Source organism: Aquarana catesbeiana, linkage group LG09 (genome assembly GCF_042186555.1).
Source record: "Aquarana catesbeiana isolate 2022-GZ linkage group LG09, ASM4218655v1, whole genome shotgun sequence".
NCBI classification, from domain to species: Eukaryota; Metazoa; Chordata; class Amphibia; order Anura; family Ranidae; genus Aquarana; species Aquarana catesbeiana.
The window spans coordinates 298,501,586-298,515,029 of NC_133332.1; positions in this window are offsets into that span (position 1 = coordinate 298,501,586).

Consider the following 13,444-nt stretch of genomic DNA (forward strand, 5'->3'; position numbering starts at 1 on the left):
TATACACACATACATACATACATACATGCATGCATATTTTTATTTATTTATTTATTTCAGGTACTTATATAGCGCTGTCAATTTACGCAGCGCTTTACATATACATTGTACATTCACATCAGTCCCTACCCTCAAGGAGCTTACAATCTAAGGTCCCTAAACTCACATTCATACATACTAGGGACAATTTAGACAGGATCTAATTAACCTACCAGCATGTCTTTGGAGTGTGGGAGGAAACCGGAGTACCCGGAGGAAACCCACGCAGGCACAGGGAGAACATGCAAACTCCAAGCAGGTAGTGTCGTGGTTGGGATTCAAACCAGTGACCCTTCTTACTGCTAGGCGAGAGTGCTACCACTACACCACTGTGCCGCCCAATACATACATACATACACACACACACACTGGGTCTGGTCCCAATTTCTGTGTGTAGCTACAAATATCTCAGTCTGCTGCTGATTCACCTGGGTTTGGAGGAACTTTATTCCAAGCACTCCAACACCGGATTTGGGCACCAACACGCTGACCTTCAGGGGAAAGGGATTTATTAGATTGTTGGACTATCGTAGCATTACCCCTAGTATAGGGCTTACTTGTTCGACTTGGTTGCTATCAACTGTATATTTTATTTGCCATTGTTTTGCATGCTTGTGCATTTACTGCTGTGGCTATTTCCTTGACCATTTGGGTACTGTACAGTTGGGAAAATAATTATTTGATCCCCTGCAGATTTTGTAAGTTTGCCCACTTACAAATAAATAAAAGGTCTATAACTTTTATCATCAGTGTATTTTAAATGATAGAGACCGACTATCAACCAAAAATCCAGAAAAAACATGATACAAATGTTATAAATTGAGTTGCAGGTCAGTGAATAAAATAAGTATTTGATCCCCAAGGAAAATATGACTTAGTACTTGGTGGAGAAACCCTTGTTGGCAAGCACAGAGGTAAGACGTTTCTTGTAGTTGATCAGGTTTGCACACATCTGAGGAGGGATTTTGGTCTACTCCTTTTTACAGATCTTCTCTAAATCCTTAAGATTTCTTGGCTGTCGTTGCAAACTCGAAGTTTCAGCTCCCTCCATAAATGTTCTATGGGATTAGGGTCCTGGAGACTGGCTAGGCCACTCCATGAGCTTAATATGCTTCTTCTTGAGCCACTCCTTTGTTATCTTGGCCTTGTGTTTTGGGTCATTGTCATACTGAAAGACCCATCTTCAGTGTTCTGGCTGAGGGAAGGAGGTTCTCATCCAAGATTTTACAATACACGGTCCTGTCCATTAGCCCCTCAATGCAGCAAAGTCGGTTTGTACCTTTAGCAGAGAAACAGCCCCAAAACACCATATTTTCACCTCCATGCTTGACTGTAGGGATGGTGTTCTTAGGGTCATAGTCAGCATTTTTCTTCTTCCAAACACGGCGAGTTCCCCTTCTGGACAAGGCACATGTGCAGTCATGCCAATGAACATCTAAATGATTCAGAGAAGGATTGGGAGAAAGTGCTGTGGTCAGATGAGACCAAAACCGAGCTCTTTGGCATTAACTCGACACGTCGTGACATCTGACATTTCATATTAGCGTTTATTGATGGCAAGGATGATATTGAAATAATTAGAAGCATTCAGTCATACCGCTGTCCTTGAATACTCTTTACACCTATTAAAAGGAAACTCCACCTTTTCTATACTGAAACTTATAGTCACTTCCCATGAGCTCTTACATACCTGCCTTTTTATATTTATGACCAAACCAACACTAGAAACTTTCAAGGTGATATTAAAGTGAAAAAAGTCATTAAAATAAATATAGTCCTTGAACCAAATAAAACTGAGCCGAAAAACACAACTGAATGCACTTATGTATTTATGGAAAGATCATTAAAGTGAAACTCCAGGTATTTATTTATTTTTTATTTGTATTGTATACTGTAGTCCCCAGAAAACACTGGCGAAGCTAAGAATCACTATACTAGTCACCGCTGTTATGGTGATTGCAGTGGTCTGCTGGGACCTGTGTTGAGCAGCTGCCCTGTTGCATAGTAACCAAAGGGGTAGGGGGTTTGCTTTCTTGGCATGGTTGCCATTCAAAGAACACCTTTCAGATTTCTCAAAGAATACAAAGCGTTCTCTGATTGGACAAGATGCAGAGGTGATGTCACAATCTCCACCTCATCTAATCACAGAGGGCCTTGTATTCCTTGAAAAAATATAGAAGGTGCTCTGTGAATGGTGGCAGTGCCAAGCAAGTGACCACCTGTGGGTACCAAGCAGAAGGGTAGCCACTCAGCAATGGACCTGATAGACTGCTATATCACTGTAGTAGTGCCAACTAACAAAAAGCTTGTTCGCTTTCACAGTAAGATATGTATACCCTCATGGATCCAAAGTGGATCCATGTAACTATGCAATATAATTCATACCTAAACTTTAGTTTTAAAGGCTAGTAGGAACATATTATACCCATATTTAGGATGTAACATGTTCCTAAGTACCCATTTTCCCCGCCCCCGCAGAGCCCCTTGCCAGCCACTGTGACTTTTTACATTCAATCTAATTTTATTGAAAAATTGGAAGTTTAAAATACAGAGAATCAAAAAACCAGACATAGCCTGACAATCTGAGTCAAGTACAAAATAAAAAGAAAACAACAAAAAAAACTAAACAATTAAGAAAAATACAACAGTATTCAACATTAGGAAAGTTACCCAGGGGACAGCAGGGGTGGTACCTAAGATAAACGGTCCAAAGTATGAACAGATACACAATGACCAGTGTCAAAAAGCAGTCTGTGTGATCATAACCAGAACAGTAGATACAGTCCATAAATTATGTCAGAACCTCATATGAGATATATGGTAACCCTGGTAAGCTTAAAAGCCAGATGTAAGGGTACCAAACTAACCAGAGCCCCACATGGACAACATAAATAAAAAAAACGTAGCCCAAGGAGGGTGCCCTTAGGAGCAGAGGGGAACCGCCAATCAATCAGACCAGAAAGGCAAGACAGCCTTCAACCCATTAGAACACTGGTCAGCAACCCTTTTCCACTTAAGGGCTGGATTCAATGTATGTGAATGCATGGAAGGCAGAATTCACCTTCTAATAAATGAAGCTAATAATCTGGACCCCTTTACATTACACAGTCCCCGTATCCCTGAACCCCATTACATCACACAGCCCCCCCCATGTTATGCTTTAAAATTGCGCACACACTTGGAATGGCGACAAACTACGGTACTTAATCTCCATAAGCGACGCTTTAAAAATGTCTACAGGTTACCCGTTTAGAGTTACAGGAGGTCTTGTGCTAGAATTTTTGCTCTCTAACGAACGTAGTGATACCTCACATGTGGTCTGAACACTGTTTACATTTGTGGTCGCAACTTACGTATGCGTTCGCTTCTGCGCGCAAGCACAGAGGGACGGCGGCGCTTTAAATTTTTTTTTCCTTTATTTTATTTCATTTTTTTTATTTTTACACTACCCCTTTAAAAAAAAAAAATCTGATCACTTTTATTGCTGTTGCAAGGAATGTAAACATCCCTTGTGACAGTAATAGGCAGTAAAAGATACTCTTTATGTAGGGATCTGGGGGTCTATAAGACCCCAAATCTCTCCTTTTACACTTAAAAGCATTCAAAATGTCAAGTTTGGCTGTTTTGAATACTGTCACTTTTTAAAAAATTTGGTGCCTTTAAAGCGGTTGTAAAGGCAGAAGATTTTTTATCTTAATGCATTACCCACTTCAGACCAGGAAGATTTGGCTGCTCAATGACCAGGCCATTTGAGATACGGCACTGCGTCGCTTTAACTGACAATTGCACGATCATGCGATGTTGTACCCAAACAAAATTGATGTCCTTTTTTTCCCCACAAATATAGCTTTCTTTTGGTGGTATTTGATCATCTCTGTGGTTTTTATTTTTTGCGCTATAAACAAAAAAACACAATATTTTGTACTTTTTGCTATAGTAAATATCCCCAATTTTTTTTTAAAAAAAGCGAATTTTTTTCTCAGTTTAGGCCGATATGTATTCTTCTACATATTTTTGGTAATAAAAACCGCAATAAGCGTATATTGATTTGCACAAAAGTTATAGCATCTACAAAATAGGGGATAGATTTATGGCATTTTTATTATTTTATTTTTTACTAGTAATGGTGGTGATCTGCGATTTTTATCGTGACTGCGACATTATGGCGGACACTTTTGACACATTTTTGGGACAATTGACAATTATACCGCGATCAGTGCTATAAAAATGCATGGATTAATTATCTTGAGAGAGAGTAGGGATTTTGTGCTGCTCAATCTTGACCCTGTCTTGGTAGCAATTAAAACCAAACTGAAGGTATGGAGCAATCTTCCCCTTTCTCTCATTGGGCGCATCAATCCTCTCAAAATGAAAGTCCTCCCTAAATTTACGTACATTTTTCGGAACTCCCCACAATGGCTGACCAAAACTTTCATTAATTCTCTTAAGCAACTCTTCCTCTCCTTTATTTGGGGGCCTAAACCGCCTAGATTCAAATACACCACTCTGACCAGGCCTGTGGACAGTGGGGGCTTGGCTCTCCCCGATTGCCACAAGTATTTCTTGGCCACTCAGCTTGTGACCACCCATTGGTGGTTGCAGCCAGACCTGACCAACTCTGCGGTCGTGCTGGAGGCGGCTATAGTGGGGTCTCTGGAGGCCTTGAAGGGGTTGCTATTCAGGGGGCCTAAAACACCTTACCATCTCACCCCTTCTATGCGTACCACTATGCGGACATGGAAGGTGGGTGAGGCGCTGAGGGCACCCCAGCCGAACTCCTGGTCTCCTCACACCCCCCTGTGGCTGAACCCTAACCTATCACAGTTCAATACCATCCTGGATACACAGGCCTGGGCCAAATATAAAATACTGAACCTTGAGGATGTTATCACCAACAGAGAGCTCACCCCCTTTCACGTTTTACGCACCCCATTTAATGTGCCTGCACGGGCCCATTTTAGGTATCTTTAAATTGCTCATGCCTACAGGTGTCAGTTCTTAGGCCAACCAGTTGAATTGGCATACTCGGACCTCGAAATCCACCCTTCGGGTGAAGGACTTGGAGAAACCCATGTCTCAGCTCTACGGGTCCCTGCTGGTTGCTGCCGGCCCCGAGTTGTCCCCCCTCCGCAGGAAATGGGTGGGGGACATACCGGAGCTGGACGAGGACGACTAGAGGGAGATTTGGGACTTTCCCTTCTCCCCTCTGGTCTCAGCCAGGGACAAACTGGTCCAATACAAAATTGTGCATAGAGCTCACTACACGCCTCACTGGCTGCACCAGATGTTGCCGGCGCATTCTCAGGCGTGCTGGCGTTGCTCCTACCAACCGGGTGACTTTTTCCACATTTTTTGGGTTTGCCCAGCAATCGAACATTATTGGAAAGAAGTACTCCAGGTGATTGCTAAGGTCACTAAGACTTGTGTTCCTTATGATCCTAAATATTGTCTGCTGGGGCTGGTGGAATAAATGTCAACGCTCAAAGCCAGGAAAATACTCATATCCCTGCTATTGTACTATGCTTGTAAGGCTATTACGATGAACTGGAAACAATCGTCTCCCCCCTCTGTCAGATTCTGGAAAAGCCTAGTGAATGCCAGTTTACCCCTGTATAAAGCCACCTACTCGGGCAGGGGTTGTCCACAAAAATTTGAAAAGGTATGGACCTGTTGGCTAGATGATAATACCACGGCAACTGATGCAGTAACCAATTCCTAGATTAACACTATATCTCTAGTCTGTTAGTATATTGACCCAACTACTCACATGTTGCATTATCCTGTTGGTACCAATTTGAGCACAGATTCTCCTGAACTGAACCTCTCCCCACATTGGGGTTATAGTATAAGTTAGTTTATTTATGTTGTGCCCTGTTGCGGTATGTTGCCGCATCAGAAGAACTGCCCCTGGCAAGGTTTGGCCCCCGTGTGGGCTAATTTTGTATGCTAATGAAAAATTTATTTAAAAAAGATTTTGCAAAAAAAAAATGCACGGATTACTGTATAAATGTCACTGGCAGGGAAGGGGTTAACACTAGGGGGCGATCAAGGAGTTAACTGTGTTCCCTGACTGTGTGTTTTAACTGTAGGGGGAGGGGACTGACTATAGGAAATGACAGATCGTGGTTCCTAGCTATTAGGAACTCACAACCTGTCTCTCCTCACAGAACAGTACAGGGATTTGTGTGTTTACACACACAGGTCCCTGTTCTGCCGCTTGTGGCTGGCGGTCATTGCGACTGTTGGCCAGGAGCATCGGCACCCCCTCACTGCGGTGGTGCGCCTGCTATCCTGCTTTAAAGGAGTTGACGTATAGCTACAACGGCTCGCGGGAACGTGCCGCAGCTGTCATGGTTATGCAATAGAGTTTGTCTGTCAGCTTACCTATCACCATGGGTTCATCTCTAGAGACCAGCCAACTCTCACCTGACTGCTTTTATAATCTCTCCTCTAGCATGGCTCCTATCAGAGAACTCTATATTAACCTGTGCACTGCAGGCCAGCCCTGCTGATCAACCTTTGTGTTTGGCTTCCTGTTTCCTGCTTGCCATGTGCTCTACGTTTGTTTCTGTTACCGACCTTGGCGTGTTCTCAACTATTCCTGTCTGCTCGTGACCCTGACCTTTTGGCGTGTCCCCGACTATCCCTGTGACCCTGAACCTTTGGCGTGAACTCTGTTGTCCTTGTCTGCTTGTGGCCCCCAGACTTGGCTTATTCCCTTACTATCCCTATCCTCCTGTTGCCTACTGTGGGCTTGAGCTAGGGGACCCTGGGGGTCTCGACCTGGAGCCATTTGCAGACCAGTCCAACCTCACCACTAAAGGCTCTGGTGAACACCTGCTGGTTCTTAGATTCCCTGGGGCGCGGAGTCTTACGCTCTAACCCCGGTGGGATCCGTGTTGGTGTTCCAGCGGCCCTGCCTTTCTTACCACCCTGACTCCCATACGCAGCAGTCAGCCGTTGGGTTCACTACCTTGTGGTGCACTCCTGATCCCAACGGTGTGCATCTGTCACCTGGCCTCAGGTGACCTGACAGCAGTATAATGACGGCGGCTGGTCGGCAAGCAGTTAAGGTAAAAAGCCTTCTGTGTGCAGCAGCCCTCCTAACACTTACCTGAGGTCCATCTAGTTTCAGCAATGTCCATGAATGTCTCAGCCATCCAAGATATTCCGTCCTGATTGGCTAAGACATAGCAGATGTGCCATTGGCTCCCACTGCTGTCAATCAAAGTCAGCTAGCCAATTAGGGGAGAGAGCTCCGCACCTGAATGGACACAGGGAGCTGTGACTCAGCTTGGGTGCCCCCATAGCAAACTGCTCGCTGAATACGGGCTTAACATGTTTTAAAGGTGATCTTAGCCTTTAAAGTGCATGTAATCTTTAACAATACATTTCTCTTCTCTCTTGGTCTGTTAACTATACTACTGAAAATATTTTATCATATGCAGCCAGAAATCACGTGAGCTGAGAATTTCCTTTGATCTGTTTCTGGGCTGTTTTCAGTTAGCATTTTCCTCTGCTATCTCAGTGTACTATAACCACCCCACCCCCCGTCCATTATGGAGAAGAGAGGGGGGTGTGGGTGTTATGTAGTCCTAATACTCCGTCCTAGGATGACAGTGCTGCCCAGTTAGGCCGGCCATACACAGTGCAAATTTCTTCAAAATTTGCACAATTCCCCCATCAGCACAGTGATAACGGGGGAATCCCTCCTGCCGAAACATTGTCTGCTCCTTGTGAGAAAAGCCATCACCGCTGGGAAAAGAGCCGTGATTATCGCTAGCGGCTATAGAAGCCAGCAGGCTGGTTATACCAAAGTTGATTGATCAACTTGGTACATTCAGTCTGCCCATTAACGGTTCGAACCTCAGCTGGTTCCTGGTGAACCGGCCAAGATTTGAATCGTCTATGACCGACCTTAGTTGTCACCCTTGGGCAGGAATTGAGTCGAAAGAAAACGAATGCAGGCACCAATCTAAAGACTGGTAAGCTGCAATCCTATCAATTTTTGTTCTAGGGTTTACATACGCTTTAGGAATGATCATGTGGTCAGCATTAGAAATTCAATAGGCTCTTCTGCTACAGCCATCAAAAAAAGGTATTGATAATACAGTAGAGCAGTGGACTTCAAACAGTGGCCCGTGGGCCAGATGTGGCCCTTTGCTTGCCTTTATTTGGCCAATGCGGCTCTATTCATCTCACTGATACAAAATGACGGGGCACAATTCCTCCCACTGATACCAATGACGGGGCACTATTCCTCCCACTGATACCAATGACGGGGCACAATTCCTCCCACTGATACCAATGACGGGGCACAATTCCTCCCACTGATACCAATGACGGGGCACTATTCCTCTCACTGATACCAATGACGGGGCACAATTCCTCCCACTGATACCAATGACGGGGCACTATTCCTCTCACTGATACCAATGACGGGGCACTATTCCTCTCACTGATACCAATGACGGGGCACAATTCCTCCCACTGATAACAATGACGGGGCACTATTCCTCTCACTGATACCAATGATGGGGCACTATTCCTCCCACTGATACCAATGACGGGGCACAATTCCTCTCACTGATACCAATAATGGGGCACTATTCCTCCCACTGATACCAATGACGGGGCACAATTCCTCCCACTGATACCAATGATGGGGCACAATTCCTCCCACTGATACCAATGATGGGGCACTATTACTCCCACTGATACCAATGACGGGGCACTATTCCTCCCACTAATGATGGGGCACTATTCCACCCACTTGCATCAATGATGGGGCACACCATTCCTTCCACACCAACAATAGGGCATAATTCCTCCCATTCACAACAATGATGGGGCACTATTCCTCCCACTGATACCAATGACGGGGCACAATTCCTCTCACTGATACCAATGATGGGGCACTATTCCTCCCACTGATACCAATGATGGGGCACTATTCCTCCCACTAATGATGGGGCACTATTCCACCCACTTGCACCAATGATGGGGCACACCATTCCTTCCACACCAACAATGGGGCATAATTCCTCCCATTCAAAACAATGATGGGGCACTATTCCTCCCACTGACACCAACAATGGAGCACATTTCCTCCAAATCACAACAATGGTGGGACACCATTCCTCCTCCTACTGGCCACAGGTGCTATGTAATTTTTTTACTCTTAGGCTGGGTTCATATCAGTGCGCTGTGCGACATCGCACATGGGATTCGCACTGCACTGCTGTGCAAATCACATGCAATGTCTGTGCAATGCAAATTCAGCCATACAGATTGTATGGCTGAATCTGCATTGCATTCGGACCAAAGTCGTGCAGGACCTTTTTTTGGTCCGCACCAGAATTGAACTGCAAGAGTGTTCACACAATGCGATCCGATTCCTGTTCAAAATGACAGTTCACACTGCTATATGTGAACCAATCTAGGGGTGTTATTAACTTTCTATTGACACCAGCAAAGATTTGCATAGGGCAGTGTGAATTGCCTTGCGAGCCAGGTGCGATGTGGGAACCCGAAGTTGATTTGCAGCGTTCCCGCATCGCACCTATGTGAACCGAGCCTGAAGTAAACTGGCCCTTTGCTTAGAAAGTCTGGAGACCCCTGCAGTGGAAGAAAGGGAGCTAAAAAATGATTGGGTGCTGGAGACAACAGACTCCTCTCCTATTAGTAATAGTCAAGGTGCTTTGCAATGTGGATGACAAAAAAAAAAAAAAAACGCATATAGTAAGCCAGACTGCTCAAGTTATACAATAGATTTTATAAATTTATAAAAACAGTTTCATTTGTATTCATTAATTTAGTCTTCAGTTCAGCCAGTCTAGTTATGTGAAATTGGGCTGTACTAATTTTCGCCACGATGCCTGAAAGTAGAAATCAGGCTCGCAGTGGGGAGTGTCTCCTCTGTAAGCGGATGGTTTTAAAACATGAGCTACTTGGGGAAACCTAGTGGAGGTAGCAAGCTTGGAGTGCAGCGTGGACAGCAAACATTTACAAAGCTTTCTACAGTTTTTTGAAGCTTTAAGGCTCTGTTTCCACTACTACGAGTTGTTGTGCGACTTGACACATGTCAAGTCACATGACAAGTCAAAATCCATGTATTTCAATGGTCCCCGTTCTAATTGGTGCGACTCCAAAAAAGGTTTTTGTACTACATTGTTCCGACTTCGGTGCAACTTGTTCTCCTGTAGTTCTCACCAGTCACATGACATTACATCAAAAATCGCATTGAAAAGTTGCACTGTAAATCGCGCAACTTTGGGGTCGCAATAGTCAAACCCTAGCCTTTAGCTTAGCCTTTAGCTCCAGTTTAGGGATGTTAAACAAAGATCTGACAAACATTTTAAACAGGCTTTCAGGATGTTATGCTGAAACTTGTTGTCTGCAGCTTGTTTTAGGAGCTAGCACTCACATTAAGATGTGTGTTTAAAGTAGAATTCCAGCCTAAACCTAACTCGTTTTAAAAATGTCCCCTCCGACCACCTATTCTAACTAACCAGTGTTAAAAAAAAAAATTTTTTTTAAATGATGGTGATCTGCGATTTTCATCGGGACTGCGACATTGCGGTGGACAGATCGGACACTTTTGAAACTATTTTGGGACCACTGACATTTATACAGCGATCAGAGCTAAAAATAGCCACTGATTACTGTGTAGATGTCACTGGCAGGGAAGGGGTTAACACTAGGGGGCGATCAAGGGGTTAAATGTGTTCCCTAAGCATGTTCTAACCACTTAGAACATGCTTAGGTAACACATTTAACCCCTTGATCGCCCCCTAGTGTTAACCCCTTCCCTGCCAGTGACATCTACACAGTAATCAGTGGCTATTTTTAGCTCCGATCGCTACCTAGGACATGACAGAAGTCACTGTTCCCGATGACAGGGAGCAGTAGATCCCTGTCATGTCACTAGGCAGAACACGGAAATGCCTTGCCGCGTTCTGCCTCTCCTGGTCGCAGGCTGTCGGCGGACATCGAGTCCGTGGAACCCGCGTGCACACTCCCGTGGCGTGCGTCAGGCACGCGCGCCCGCCCGCTATCCCGCTTCTGCGGCTTGACGTATGGGTACGTCAGTTTGAGCAGGAGTGCCATTCTGCCGACCTATATCGGCGTGAGCCGGTTGGCAAGCGGTTAATAACTAAAAACTAGACTTGCGGTTGGAGGGAGGCAAAACTACGGTTCAATTGAACTGCATTTTTGCTGCCTGCTAACCCAACCCTCCTTGAGCTGCAATAGGCAGTGGATGGGGGTGTGCACATGCCGCAGCAGCGAAGCTTCAGGCCCCCTGCAATGCTGACCCACCTTATAGCGATCAGCAGGTGGCAAGCCTGGCAAACGCTACACATTCAAGTCAATGGGGAGGCGCCACAAAAACACCCGATAACCCTGAAAAATGGGGTTAAAACAGGCAGTGCGGAGGCGAGGAGGCGTGGCATTGCTTCCTCCCCACCTGTCAGTAGCCTTTTGAGCGCAATCCAAGCATGAATCAGGCTTCAGAGGCAAGGGAGATTTAGCCCTCATTCACACGGAACATGGCTTTGAAATCCTGCAAGTTCATCTGAACTGAATTTCAAAGCCGCATTTCTCTCCGACTTCGGAGGTGACTTGAAAGACAACCGTGCGGGTTCCTGCACAGATATCTATTGAAATCGTTCCCGAAGTCGCAAAAAGTAGTGCAGGAACCACTTTTGGAAATCGGTGCGGCACCGCAAAGTCAGCGTCGCACCGACTGGGTCGCTCCCATTGCTGGCAATAGGCTGCGATTTGACCTGTCAATTTGCGCCGATGTGAACGGGGGCTTAGACACATTTAAATCTATCCTAAGGCTTCAAAGAAGTGACAAAAGGCTTTGCAAATGTTATGTAGGAGCTCGCTGTACACATAGGCCCAATCCAGCGTGTACAAGGTTTTAGGCTCGGCTCACACATATGAGATGCAGGAACCACCACGATTTCTTTGCGGGTTCCCACATCACATGTCACTCACAGGCAGTTCACACTGCCCTCTCTGCAAACCGATGCGGGTGTCAATAGAAAGCTAATGACACCCCCAGATTTCGCAGTGCGAACTATCAAATAGTACAGGAATCGGATCGCATTTGTGTGAACACCCATGCGATCTGATTCCAGTGCGGACCAAAAAAAAAGGGTCCTGCGCCATTTTGATGTGAATGCGATTTTAGCCAGTTTGTATGGCTGAATGCGCATCGCACATACATCGCATGTGATGTGCACAGCAATGCGGTGCAAGTCACATGCAATGTCTGATCGCACCAGTGTGAACCCAGCCTAAAGAAGAACTAAAGACATCATTTTTTTTTGTTGATGAAGTGATGGCTATAACCCCTGCAAGTCCTCGGTGTCCCATTGGGGAGATTTCCCTTCACTTCCTGTTCCATAGCCAAAACAGGAAGCGAGAGAAAAAGCCTGACTGTCACAAGGATCATCAGAACTAGTGTCACCATTGGAAGATTGCCCCTCTTTTCCTGTTCTGGTGGCAACCCAAATATTGGGATTTTATTTCACTCTCAGTGATAATGGTAACAGTACAAATAGAGAGGGTAAATCTCCTTAATGGGGATACAGATAGAAATAAAAACTTGCTCTAATCTCTCTCTACTCTGCCCAAAGCTAAAAATGTTTTGTCTTTAGTTACACGTTAAAAGGGGTGTTCCGGACGTTTTGTTTTTTTTTAAAGTCAGCAGCTACAAACACTGTAGCTGCTGACTTTTAATAAGGACACTTACCTGTCCAGGGAGCCCACGATGTCGCCCCCCCCGAGGCTGATCCGTCCATCGGATCGGCTGCCGGCGCCGCCATCCTAACTAAGGCAAACAGGCAGTGGAGCCTTGCGGCTTCACTGCCCGTTTCCTACTGCGCATGCGCGAGCTACGCGGCGCTTTGTGAATGGCCACGTTGTTTCCTGGGACAAACACATGTCCCAGAAGACAACGGGGCCGCTCGCCGAGGAGGAGGAATCGAAGAAACAGCGCTGCGGAAGAGGCAGATTAGGAAGACTGCCTAGCAACAGGGATTTCTGGTGAGTAAAAAAATTTTTTTTTTCCCAAATGTTTTTTTTTTATATTTTTTTAAAGAATATTAATGCTATTTTTTTTTTTTTTTTTTTAGGGTGGCCCTCCACTTTAAGCTGGAAGTACACTATGTGAATTTTGGCCAGTTCCCGGTGAATTTTTTGGTGGCCCTGTTTGTCACCCCCTGCCTAATGTCCTACAATTGAAAAAATGAAAGAGCCGGGTTGCAAACTGTCAACTGAATAGTGGCTGCGTCCAATCAAATGCTTGCGTGAGTATTTTGACAGCAGCAGCGTGGGATTCCTCCATCCTCCTTCCACCAAAGAGCAGACATGGGGTGGAGTTGTTTACATAAAC